At 40.4% G+C, this 12,726-nt stretch overlaps 1 protein-coding gene across 1 annotated transcript in view; it reads left to right on the forward strand.

The window, feature by feature from the left end:
* The first annotated feature begins 8,690 nt into the window (after positions 1–8,690).
* NRIP1 (nuclear receptor interacting protein 1) overlaps positions 8,691–12,726 on the forward strand; it is a 101,926-nt gene continuing 97,890 nt past the window's right edge. The window contains exon 1 of the mRNA XM_029961420.1: positions 8,691–8,719. The gene's annotated coding sequence lies outside the window, so the exon portion shown is untranslated. The remainder of the gene's footprint in view (positions 8,720–12,726) is intronic.

Below are 12,726 nucleotides of genomic sequence, written 5' to 3' on the forward strand. Positions count from 1 at the left end.
GAATGACATCACTATGTTTTATATCAACAATGACTATCTACATGTAACCTAAACTCCCAGAGTACCTAATGATCAGCTAAGCTAAACAGATTGCCCAGAGTACCTGTAGGTTGTTTATACACTTGAGCGGGTTTTTTAAAGTGGAGATGGCACTGCAAAGATCAGTTTAAAACAAAACAAAAAACAAAAAGCCTATGCATACAGAAGATGATGACCCTTTTCAGAAGCTGAGTCCCATGGGCAGGGACACCTTCCACTAGACCAGGTTGCTCAGGGCCCCATCCGGACTGGCCTTAAACACTTCCATGGACAGGGCATGGACAGCTTCTCTGGGAAGCCTGTTCCAGTGCCTCACCACCCTCACAATAAATAATTTCTTCCCCCATATGTATATGTCTGAATATTTCTCCCCCCCACATATCTCCCCAGCTGCAGTTGGGCACCTACCTATACATCTGTGCTCAAGTGCTAGGAGGGTAAAGCTTTCATGCCAAAACGTAAGCCACTTGATGACATTACCCAAGCGAGACCTTCTGAGATGAAAAATATTTGTATGTGAGATCTCCTATATTTGCTCCCTGTGGTTGCTCAGAAGTTAGACTTGGGGAAGGAGCACGCAGCCTGAAAGCCGCTGTCGAAGAACAAAAGAAGGAGAGTTATATCAGGTCCTTCCTCTGGGACTGAAGCTCTGTGTGTGTGTCCTGACAGGACTCCTAAAGCTGAAATTTCTACATCAAGGTACAGGCAGTGGCAGAAGGCCCTTTCAGTGCTGACATGGCTTCTCCCACCTCCACAGCCCCTCTCTCATCCCTCCACTGCTGGGGAGGAGGGAGCTGCCTGCCAGCTGTGGCTGGAAGGGCTGGGGTTTCTCCTTCTTTTTCTTCATATCTCCTTAATGCTATCCTGCTGGTTTTGTCAGCTTGAATTAATCCTGCCTGAATTAATTTCTGCTGTAAAACTGAAAAACTGGCACTGAGAATTTTCAGGGTTTAATTTTTGTCTTCTCTGTTTAGAGCACACGCTCGGGTAGCTGCTTCTCCTGGTGGTTCTGACTCATGGCACCTCTGGATCACGCTGCTCTCTCTGCTCTACAGGGCTGGGGAACAGCCAACAACCCTTCAGAGACACCCGGGTACTCTCTGAGACGTGTCACGATGAACAGTCTGTGTCCAATGCTTGTGATGACCTCGGGCAACTCTGGTTGCTTCCGGGTCTCAGAGCTGCTTAAAGATGTTTGCTGGAGCCTTTGGGCCTTGCATTAGACAGCAGCTGATCCACTGCAAAGCTGCCATTAATTCAGTCCTGTGGAGCTATGTCTGCGTGATGGACTTGGGCAGGCTTGTCTTGCTCAGGGCTAGAGGGACAAGTGTTGTCTAACCAGCAGACACACGCACGGATGCAGTGGAAACTTTTTGCTAGAGTAGGTTTTTGGTAATAGTTCACTGATGGTGGCAACTGAAGAGGGTGGAGGTCACAACAGAAAAGCTGCTCCCATCTTGCTTCTCCATTAAGTGAAAAATGCTAGTGTGGTAGAGCAGCATTCCTGTATCAGAGTGGCTCCTCTGGAACTCTTTCAGACTCTGGATTGCTTGCTGGAAGGAGTTGGCTGAAGAACAGTTAACTCCAGTTGACTGTGACAATTAGAGCTGTCCTGATGAGTGTTCTGTGCAGCATTGCATCCGTGGCTCTGAGACTGGTCACCTTCACTACCCTGCCATGTGCAGGCCCAATACACCACCACCAAAACAGCCATGATTTTAGAGATTTAAACAGCAGCATTTAACTCCGGAGGATGAGGTACCGCCCAGGCTCTCATCTCGTTTGTTTTGTTTACTCCTAGTGCTTGAATACTGGAGATGAGTATGACCAGGAGCTACCCTAAGCATTTCCTGGAATAAGTTTCTTACTGGACCTAAGCCTCGCAAATGTTTTCCACTGCATTCCTGTCTTCAGCCAGTTAAAACTCTTCCTGGTCTCATGTGCGCTGACAGTCCTTACCCACAAACATGCTTTAGACATAGAGGCTACAGTATGTGAGTACTGACTACTGCTACATGTGTGCCTTTACCTTTACATGTTCCAAGGTAGCTGGGGAAGGTTCCCTAAAATGGGGATCGTGATGAGAAAAACAAAAATGCAGAAAATTTTTATGAAGAGTGCAGTACACGAACTGTCCTAGTTAATGACCTCTCTGAGAAGCTTATCAAGCAAACATTGAAGAGTCTTTGAACTTGCCCTTAACACAGGCATTGATATTGGGCTCATCAGTGCTGCAGAATTACAGTATACTTCAGGGAATTGTTTATCACTGTGATCCTCAAAAATAGGATGACTGTAATGGTTAGAGGCAAACACCAACCATTTTGTCCTAGCATGGGCTGGGCTTTCAAACACTTTTGAGATGATGAAAGCTATATTCTTTTTTGCTTTCTGGATGTTATCCTGCCTGCTATTATCTTTAAGCATCTGGCAAATAATATTGTGTTTAGATGAGCAAACTCAGTTTTTATAATGAAATGAAAACAATTTCCTGCATTTTATTCTGCAATTTTTCACCTTTTTTTCCCTCACAGTACTTGTGGTACACAGGTGAGGAACATCCAAACTGATGTACCCTGTGGCTTGGTTTCTAATGTATCTACCACTTCTTTCACTCTAGGCTTTTTTGAGTCCTTTACTGAAGTGATTATTTCAATAGACAAAGCGCTGAACTTTGAGTTGGATTTATTAGAACTCAACAACATCTCTATATTCTATCTGTAATTGAACAGTAGTAAGAATATTTTACTCTTATAAATTGCTTTTTTTTCCCCAAAACTTCTGAAGTTAATTCACTGATCACTGAATCCCTCCACATCTGGGGTGCAGCACTGCTGTCAGACAATTTGTTGAAGGTGAAACACTGGCACGCTTGAAGTTCACACTTACAGGTTTGAGATGTTGCTGCACACATGGTGGTTAGACTGTTACAACGTGAATCTGGAAAAAGAGAGGAGAAACTAATTACAAGAAGTGGCATCAGGAGAAGCAGTGCCCTCCTCTCTGAAAACAGAGAATTTTATGATCTGCCTCCTCCTGTGTGATTAGTCACTGGGAGAACAGCTGTTCACCATGTACTGGGCAGAGTTCCAGCTGTGTGACATTATTGACATGCCCTGATCATCACCAATTTCTGCCTACACTTCGGCTTACATGCTTGAAATGTTCATTTTGTCAGCTTTTGGGTCGACAGGAGGTGAGAGCCTGTGTGAAAGTGAGATGAGGGTACTTCTGCAACAAACAAGACTTCTCATTTCACGTGTCCTTCCTGCAGTTTTCTTGTTTCACTGAGATTACATTTGAGTTAGCGAAGCCAACAAGGGGCTCCCTCAACTTGGGGATCAAGTTGCAACATGAAAAGTTTTTTATTCAGCAATTCTGGGTTAAATAATCTTCAATAGATAAAATAAGACCCTCTTTTTTTTTTTTTTTTTTCCCAAAGAGGTGGGTTTCTGAGTGCTTGATTTCTGCTAGCTGACTGAAGGAGAGATTCCACAGATAATCTTAACATTTCTGTGTGGCCTCATGAAATTATATCTGTCATCCCTTCCCCCTCCAAGGGGTCAGTATATCATCAGGTCTTAGTCGAGGGGGTTTTGGAAGGGTTACAAAAATAACTCCGTTACACTCACTGAAATGTGACTGACTCACTTGGAAATAAAACCTATGCTAGGGAACCATAAGAAACAGATGAGTTATGGCTGTCCCAGATTTTGGATATGCTCTTTGGTCTCTCTTTGCACTTCAAAAGCGTTATGTAATTGTCAGAATTAATCAATGAGTTACGCTTACATGGAGGAAGCTAAAACAGAAAGGTTAGTTGCTTGAGAGCGAAACCAAAAAAAAAGCAGTAATCTTTTCCTTCTTAGTCCCACAGTAGACATATTAGATAGGGCTGTGGGTTGTTCTCTTCCTTCTTATTCCAAGGGAGGATGATGTCTCTTCATCCCTGGTGCTGCATTCCCACAGACATGAGTGGCTCCCCCTCGAGCAGGGGTGCTGTGGTCAGAGCCTGAATGAGCCCCAAGGACCTTGAACCCCTGGCACAAGAGGAGCAACTTACAAACTTGCAGGGGAAAATGGTGATAAATATTCCACTCCAGCAGCTGGTTGTTCTTTCATTGCTCTCTTGAAAAACAAGGAATAATAAAATAGCAGAAGACTGACACATTTAGGTTTTGGTTTACCTTGCTTTTAAGTATCTCGGCAGCTCAGTAGCTGCTTCTGAGAGCTCCAATATCAACTGGACAATCAGTGCTCAGAGAAAGGAGCTTTATGTTTCCTTCAGCGTTAAAGGACAAGAGCTACCTGCCTAGCTGGTGAATGTGATTAATTGTCGCTTGTCTGTAGGAGAGGAGTTATGGCCTGCTGGCTTTTCATACTGACTTGTCTGCCTTGTCTCTCCTACAAGGCTATGGAAAAGAGCAGAAGGGAGGATATTGTAGAATTTGTCTGTATGATGCTGATATACAGTGAAGTGCATGAGTATAAATATACTTCTTCTTTTTAAACTGATCTGCATCCACAAATAAGCAGATTACAATAAAGTATGGAGTAAATCTCTTAATTTTTTCACAGAGAAGAGCAGTCATGAAAAGCAGATCAGCTTCCAAAACTACTGCTTTGCCAAATGACACATTTCTATATATACACCAGCATGCTCCAGCACTGATATCCTAGTAGCAAAGGAATAAAATCTTTGTCTTTTAATGCCTGTGTTTATTCTTTGTTCCCTCAATAGATGCTCAAGACATGACTCTGTTGATAGGCATTCATCAGGTTTTGTTTAGAGGAATTGTTTTTTATATTCTTCCTGTGACAGAGACTGGGGATAGAACTTAAAACAGAAGAGCTGTCATGTTACTGAAAATCTTAATTTTTTTTTTTTTTTTTACTTTTTGTGGAAAACTCATGTAAAAGGATTGTGTTAAAAAAAGAAACTAGTGAGTTTTTATTAGTTGTTTGAGCAATGAAAGGAAGACCCTTCAGAAGATTCTTCTGCTCATCATCATATGCAGTTCTTACTTTTGCTGCTTATTTAAGCACAGAGAAGTCTCAATTTTTATACATAGTAGGTATCTGGATTATGCCCTGAGAAGTCAAGGATGTGTTATAGGCCTGTGTCCAGATGATGATGATGATCATAATAATTCTTTTATTTGGGCTGGTTGGGGAAGATAGGACTGTAGTAAGGCATTTTAAAACCAAAGCCGGGCTCCCCATCAGGTCTCGCCTGCTCCAAACCTTTCTCCTGTTCTTTATTTTTACATTATGATAATTTTCTTTTTCTGTGTGTCCTTCTTAGCCTGCTCTCCTGACAGCCCAGCTGGTACTATTCATAATTGGCAGGCCATTCAGGGCTTAGGCAAAAATAGCTATAAATTAAAACACGACTGACTGACCACTCTCTCCCCTGCCTTGCACCTTCTGTAGATACTTCCATGTGTGGAAAATGAGTGGGAAATTATATCATTTTGTTCTAACAAGGTTTTATGCATGCTTTGCAGGGATGTAAAGGAGTACAGACTGGTATCGTGTAGACACAGAGCCAATAGTTTACATTAAGACTGGTGTGCTAGTTCTTCCTTTGGTTCACACTTTCCACTTTTGGTGCATTTCATTAATTTTAATTATTTATAATATTAATAATACATCAATCTTCCTTCTACTCTGTCCCAGAGGAACCCAATCATGAAAGTTAAAACTTAGGTACGTTATTACTGTGTCTGCTAAGCATTAAAAGCCTGATTATTCTAGATAGTGATATCTGGAGAGTATACTGATAATTTTAGATAGTGATTCACCTAGATAGTGAATTGAAATTGAAAGAGGGGTGGAGGGTGTCAAGCTATTACAAGCTATATAACAGCAGCTCTGGAAACCTCAGTGGTGATTTAATAATGAAAAAGACTGTAAAAGTATTAAAAAAAAAATCCAAAGCTTACGATGGTCCCTACCTGTAACAAGACTGATTAATAAAATACTTTTGAAATGATAATTATTAAGATGAAAGGCTAAGAATTAGTCTGCGTAATTATTAACCAACTTTCAGAACTGACCTGACAGCCATTTCCTGTGTTTTGGAAAGGATGATGGACAGAGGAAAAAGGCTGCCATAGTAATCCACCTGTCCTTACTGCACAGACATGTACTGTGAGGTGTAAACTCGTGACTGGTACTGTGGCTCAGACAGACAGAAAGTCTGACAGGTAAGTGTGTTTATACTGAATGAATGGAAGACATGCTTAGGTTTAACCTGACCTCAATCATCCCCTCTTCTGAAAAATGAGAAGTTCTGGGAAATTTTTGGCATCTGTTTTGTTGACTTTGTGGTGGTTTAGGGTCTGTTCGTAGCTAAAGGGGCGATTCTTCTTCTAGCAGGTTTGCAAAGCAGTTCGTGTCCAGCGCTCTGGTCTAGCAACTGTAAATGGAGTCGAAGCTCTCCTAAGTCTACATTTTGGCAGTGCTTTTTCACTAATGACTTTCCTTAGAGCAGGCATCCAATTTCTCTTAAACGCTTTTAGGTCCAGTTGACCCAGGAGAAGGAATTCTTAGCAGGAATTTTCCATTCCTCGTGCATCCAGTCATTGTACAAAGTGAAGAACTCGGCCCCTTTGAGTAAATTACTGTGTTTGGTATAAGTGTCTTCAGACTTCAGCAGCTGCAAGATGTGCAGCCAGACTTGTTTTCATTCTCTCCTCCTCCCCGCTCCCAGGAACTGCTGCTCAGAAAAGAGTTTCTGGGATGAGTTTTGACTAGCTGTTTCTGTCTTTGCATATACTTTTCTTCCTACATGCTTTCTGGCATATTTGTTATATTCACGGGGTAATTGCTGTTCTGTACCACGTGGAGACCTTGATCTGCCACTAAAGCAACTGCAGGTCCTGTGTTGAAGGTAGAAGCTTCCTTTTGAAGGTCGCCATGAAGTTCCTATTCTTGCAGAAGGTAATACATTTCAAAGCCATAAGGAAAGCTGTCAGTGGGATCAGGGTGAATGTCACCCTTAGGCACATAGATACCTTTTTTTTTCTTTTTTTTTTCTTCTTTTTTTTTTCTTTCTTAATTAATACAGACTAAAGCTGCTCAGGACTTGGAATGTTAGGTGTAACTTCGAAGTGGATTTGCTGGCAGAAGCTGGGGTGCAGGATCAAAGATGCATAATAGGCAAAGAGGCATGGACCAGCCTCAGAGAACTGAGAGCCATCTCCTAAAGATGAAGTCAATGGTGATTTGTTGTGTGATCTATTTTGAACAGCTGTCAGAGCTCTATTGTGACTGGTTTTACTGAATAGTGCTTAATGCATAGTTTGACTTATCATAAAGTGGGAGGTATATACACCATGTTTGGGTATTTGGAAGCTAAAGCCCATTTTAGGATGTAGTTAGCTTCACACACCTTAGTGCAGAAGAGGACAGATTTTGAAAAAAACGTGCTTTTTAGATGTAAAAAGAGTCTGTGTGTGTTTGGTAGTAATTCTCTTTACTTTGAAGAGTGTGCTGAGCACGACAGTGTTGTGGGACTGAAACAAAGGGTGAAGAAGGAATTAGTGTTTTACAGTGCCCCGTTTTAAAGTTGATGGGTGATTTGTTTTGCAACATTGCTTCCTTTTGCAGTTTCTGATCCTGGAGGAACAAACCGAGGTTTTCCCTGGTTTTGTGGTCCGAGTGCAAGGACATAGCAACATGTCAACAGGCAGATGTAACCAAGCACTCCATAGGGTAAACCAGAACATAGACTGCAGAACCTGAAGAGCTGTGACAAAGCAATGAGGGAAGGGATGTGGAGAAATGGATGGGCTAGAGGAACTGGATGGAAATGTTTTCCTCATTACCACACTCTTCTGCCTTTTGTATATATTTTAAGATACTGCTCTTGGTCCTGGTGAGCCTGCTATGTTGGCTGCTGTGCTTTTGCTTTCCCTGGATGTTAGAAATGCTTGCTGAAACAAGGATGAGAGATGGGGAAAATATGTTCATATTGTTTGGTAGTGGGTGAATCCCTGAAGTGATTCCAGGTGAACCACTTTCTAGACTCCTCAGCCTGCTACCACACCTGAATTAATTATCTTCACAGAGATAGTTTTATTTACCGTAAGTCCCCAGAAGTTGTGCTGTCTATGTGAGAAGAAGACTTTAAATCATTCCCGTAACCCCTTTGTCATACCTATTTTCTGTTAGAATTGTTGTCATGTTTATTCTCTAGATAATATTGAGAGCAAACTGATAATTGTAGCATTTGTTAGCTGTTGGTATGATCACTTTTTCTAGGTTAAATGATTTATCATGTTTTACCACAGCCTCATAAACAGGAAAAGCCAGCCTAAAGACAGAAGAGATACTAATTAGAGAATGATAGAAATACAAATTTAAAGCAGCCACAGTAAGGCAGAGAATTTATACAAAAGAGCGTCCCTTTTATTACAACCTAAGCCTTAATTATATATCCTAACTCTTACATTATATCCTGAATTTAATTGCAGAAAACAGGGGATGGGAAAACTAAGCCTTCACAGCCATATTTGGCAGAAGCTCTGGAGCAAGATTGCTATTAGAGGAGAAAGTAGGAAGTGAGCCCTCGTGAGGAGCACCTCAGAGAGATCAGGATGCTCTAACGTGGCCAAGGGGAGATGAGCAGAACCTGGAGCTCCTGCCACCAAGTAACAGGACAAAAGTCAAGTTGGTGAGTGCAGGCTGCATGTGGATGGCCCTAGAAGTAGCTGAGGGTGAAATCTGGTGGTGCATTTTAGTGTTTTGTCATTTAAAAAAATGTTTAACTCTACATGGGTGGCGTGTATTTGTCACAGGATGGCTTAACAGGCTCCCAAATTGTCTGTCAGCTGCCATGAATGGTGTTTTCTTCAGAGTTTGTTCAAGGAAATGTTATTTTGAAGGATTGATAGCATCACATGTTGATCTTGCAGAAGGAACCTTTTTAGTAGATTGTGAAAGGATACAGAATACAACAACTCCTTGTTACTTCTCAGTATTTTTAGATGATAGCAAGATTTCTTTGCTATGTGTGGGGACTCTCTCATGTAGACAGCACCTTCTTGTGCTGTTTTGCTTCTTCCCTTCCTCCCCAAAGTGATCACTGAGAAGGGACATGTCCAGCCTCAATTAGTGTACAGGGCTGTGATCAGTCCTGCTAGCTGGTTTTTCTTCCAGGGAATCTTGGACTTCATCTGTTTTACTAGTTTATTTTTCTTTGTCTCCAAATACACTAGATTGTCTAGCTAGTTTAAATTGAGTCTGTTCTTGTGAGTGTGTTCATTAAGTCTGAATAATGAAAGCATCTCTTTTTCCTCTCGGTTTAATACAAACAATACAAAGAAAGCCATAACCTAGATAATCATGAAGGCTTAAACCCACCACGTTCATTTACTAAAAGTAGATTCCTCAAAGTTGCAGGAGTTAGGATGGTTTTGTGCTTGTTTGGTTGGGTTTTTTTGTTTTGTTTTGTTTTGTTGGGGTTTTGGTTTTGGTTGGTTGGTTTGGTTTTTTCTTTTGTTGTTGTTGTTTAGGGGTTTTTTTGTAGTTTTTTGTTTTCATAAGAGCATTTTCTAATTACATTCTATAAAAGCCTTGGCTGATTTACCCAAGGTTAAACACCCAATAAAATTACAGATGCTAGTGGGCACTTAATATTAAATATTTAATATGTGTCCATAGTATTTTAATATTTCAATACTTAATATTATCTACCTATTTTATCTATATAGGCAGAAAATTGTCCTCTGTTTTCCCTTTTCTCCAGATGAATTTACATGCCAAGACAATAAGACATATTTCTTCCAACCTGGTTTTAAAAGCGTCAGGGACCAATTTCGTAAAAGAATGATGTGGTAGTGTCAGGATCTACCTGTGTCAGGGTATTTGGAAAACTTCATACAATGAGCAAAAGCTCCTGTGGATGCATTCTCTCTGTTGCTTCCAGTGTAATTTTGGGAGATGTTGTTTATGCTCTCCTTTAGTAGCAGCTTATATGAAGCATGGAATTGCTTAGGGAGAGAGCAGTGAGTGAGAGACTTGCAAAAACAGCGTGTGTGGAAATGGGAGAAGGTCTCTACCTCCATTTTAAGTACTGTGGATTGTTGTGGGATTCATTCTCAGCTGACAGAGACACTAGATAAGTCTCCATGCAACTCCATTCCCAACTGAGCTCATGGGGCCAAAGGTTTGCTGTCTTTATTCCAGCTGCTGATCAAGGAAACAGTTGGTCTCCATTGTTGCCATCTATTCACAGACATTCAGAGAGTATAGCTGGATTCTTCACCCACACAGCACAAAAGCTAAGGCTTTGTTTTATTGTAGATAAAGAAAATGATAAAGTCTTCTGTGCTTGTATTACATAATTTTCACATCTGCAGTATAAAATATATCTGTAGCTGTGGCACTGCAAAACCTGGGCTATTGTTTTGTATTCAAAGGCTTCTGCTTTTTTTAAAAGCAGTTTTGCCCTCAGTAGGGGACTTATTTGCCAAAAAATACTGGGGTGAAAAGACATCCAGCCTTCACTCTGTGAAAGAGGTTTAGAGAGAGCTGCTGCTATGTCCTCCTGGACTGGGGGACACAAAGCTGTCTGGCTTGACACCTCTGAGAAACAGGAGTGTATCTCCACATCTCTATCTCCTTTGCATAATCTGTGATATCTGAATTAAGTTTCATGACATATTAACACTTTGAAGCTGAGTTAATACACTGTGTTGTATAATACATTATGTATGACTCGGGCATCAATTGTGCTGGAGCATCAGCAGCCACAGACTTGAAAATGTCTCTTTCAGTGACAGAAATCCTAAATAATACTGAAACCAAATTCTGTTGGCATAATTTTATTTTGTATTTCTTGTCCCATTACAGCATCTCTTACTTGCAAAACCACTCATGTTCAAGCCATCTAGCTTCCTCCTCTCTCCTCCATGTACTTGTCACAAAGTCCCTGTTCCACATCTTTCATATTACAAATATTCCCATGGTGCTGCATGGTTAATTTTAGTTTGTAACATCAGAAGTGTTAGGATTATGTTATCTTTGCTGAGCCTGGGCACTATGATGTGAAAAAGAACAATGATGAGCATTAACATTTATAATAGCAATGTGCTGTAAAGAAGAGTAAAAAACGAATAGAAAACAAACCCCACTGTGTTTTTTCTCTTCTTGTGTATTCGTGTTTCATGCTCCCAAACACAGCTAAGATAGAGCTTGTTTCATCAGAAATTTTCTTGTAAATTATACATTGGTCTGACATTGGATCCAGTGTGTGTGTGTGTGTGTGTGTATATATATATATATATATATATATATATATATAGGCAAATATGCAGTCAGAGGTTTATTAGTCTTAATATAACTCATCTTAAGCCTGATTACTTTGTTTCAAAATTAGACTCTTAGAACATATTAATTATGGACATATCCCCAGACAACATGGCTGTCCACGGGGGATTTCTGCCCTTAACTCTGATTAGTGTTAATAGGAGATATTCATGTAAACTCCTAGAGGACCAAAAGAGAAATAGTGTTCTGCTAGCTGTGGTTTTTTGTTTAGGGTATACAACAGTGCCGAGGTGTTCCAAGAGGGAATTGGTAGAGTGCTTCATAGTGCCAGTCTGAAACCTTTCCTCTATTTACATAAATATTGTAAATATTCCTGTTTACAAGAGCATGTGGTGACAGGACAAGGGGGAATGGCTTCAAACTGCAACAGAGCAGGTTTAGATTAGATAATAGGAAAAAATTTACTGTGAGGGTGGTGAGGCACTGGAATAGGTTTCCCAGAGAAGCTGGGGATGCTCCATGCCTGGAAATGTTCAAGGCCAGGTAGGATGGGGCTCTGAGCAATCTGGTCTAGTGAAAGGTGTTCCTGTCCATGGCAGGGTCTTGGAACTAAATGAGCTTTAAGGTCCCTTCCAACCCAGGCCATTCTATGATTCTCTGTGGTGGATTCTGGATATGATAAAAGCACATCACAATACTATATACAATATTGTATATTTTAAAGTTCATATCTAAAGTGATACTCCTTTTTCTTTAGTTGGGTTTTTTTGTTGTCGTTGTTTTGGCTTTCTAACCTGAATTAGACACTAGGGAATATCTTTTTTATTTGTTTCCCTGGAAGCACTGGACTGAGGAATGCTACTATTATATAAATAATGTCTACGTGACTTGGTATTGTATGCACTAACTATTCACTTGTCGTTATTCTCCCACCTTGAATTTCTTGTGGAAAAAATAATCTCATTTGGAATTAGCAACAGGAACAATTTCCAGACTGAGGGCTGTCTTCTGCTAGAAGCTTGATAAACTTAGAGATTATTTGGCTTGTGTTGTCTGAGACTTCTGGGACCTAGTTTAAGCCAAGCATGTGATAATTAAAATAGTTTCTTAGTGATGGAGAATTTACTGCATCTTTTGACAATTCATCTCAGTAGCTAATTATACTTAAAACATGCTTTTTATCTTCAGATTGAACTTGCAAATATTGGATTCTGTTGTGTGTCTGCCCACTAATTTAAAGTCTTATGAAATATCTTCTTCTTGTCTAGTCCCTTAAAGATTATAATCTTCTCTTTGAAGCAAAATGCATTTAGTTCAATGTCTCACTGCAAGGAGTCTTTTTTTCCAGACCTAAATCGTTCTTGTTGCTCTTCTCGGCACTCTTTCCAAGCTTATTTATTTTTATTTATT

Source organism: Manacus vitellinus, unplaced genomic scaffold, assembly GCF_001715985.3.
Source record: "Manacus vitellinus isolate BGI_N305 unplaced genomic scaffold, ASM171598v3 scaffold_34_pilon, whole genome shotgun sequence".
Classification (NCBI taxonomy): Eukaryota; Metazoa; Chordata; class Aves; order Passeriformes; family Pipridae; genus Manacus; species Manacus vitellinus.